This window comes from Pezoporus wallicus, unplaced genomic scaffold (assembly GCF_028554395.1).
Source record: "Pezoporus wallicus isolate ANWC-B61680 ecotype Strahan unplaced genomic scaffold, APGP_CSIRO_Pwel_v1 contig_12279, whole genome shotgun sequence".
NCBI classification, from domain to species: domain Eukaryota; kingdom Metazoa; phylum Chordata; class Aves; order Psittaciformes; family Psittacidae; genus Pezoporus; species Pezoporus wallicus.
The window spans coordinates 1-683 of NW_026641222.1; the positions used below are offsets into that span (position 1 = coordinate 1).

General features: G+C 67.8%; 1 long non-coding RNA gene across 1 annotated transcript; it reads right to left on the reverse strand.

Annotated features, from left to right (window-relative positions):
- Positions 1-47: 47 nt before the first annotated feature.
- LOC130606341 (uncharacterized) lies at positions 48-535 on the reverse strand. The gene is made up of 3 exons (XR_008973954.1): positions 417-535; positions 198-302; positions 48-121 (listed from the first exon to the last, which is right to left on the reverse strand). It is a non-coding gene; the product is annotated as an uncharacterized LOC130606341 (long non-coding RNA).
- Positions 536-683: the final 148 nt, after the last annotated feature.

Sequence of the window (683 nt, forward strand, 5' to 3'; positions counted from 1 at the left end):
TCCCCCAGCCCCACCGCAGTGCCGTGACCCCCACATCCATCTCCCTCCGGGGCCATCTCACCCGGGACAGATCCACCTGGTACCTCCTGCCCAGCTCATCCAAGGACAGTTTATGGTCATCCTGCGGGCACCCAGCACCGCTGTGAGCGCGGTGGTGGCAGCGCCCAGCACCGGCGCGGTGCCCGCTCCCCACTCACCATGTTCACCTCCTTCTTGAGCTCATCGAGCTCCTTCTCCTTCTGCTTCCTCTTGCCACCGCCATTCTCGGACGTGGTGGCCGCGGGCGAGTACTCGCGGCCGCTCTGTGGGTTCCATAGGGGGGGGAAAAATGGGGTGGGGTGGGGGGGGCCGTGGGGTTGGAAGCGGGGAGGAAGCCGCAGAGGGGTTGGCAACCGCCCCGGCACCGTGGGCATTACCATGGGCATGGATGTGATGGCCAACATGGGGGTCACGGTGGCCACGGGCATCCTCGAGGGCGCACGGGGAAGTCACCGTGGGCACGGGGGGGGCTGCAGGCAGCGGTGGCAGTGTGGGCATTGGGGGGGGGGGGGGGGGCAAGGAGGGGAGGGGGTATGGGGGAGCAGTGGGGTTATGGGGGGGGGCATTGTGAGTAAGGGGGGACTGGGGATATGGGGGGTCCATTGTGGTTATGGGGGGGCACTGTGAGTCAAGGGGGACTGGGG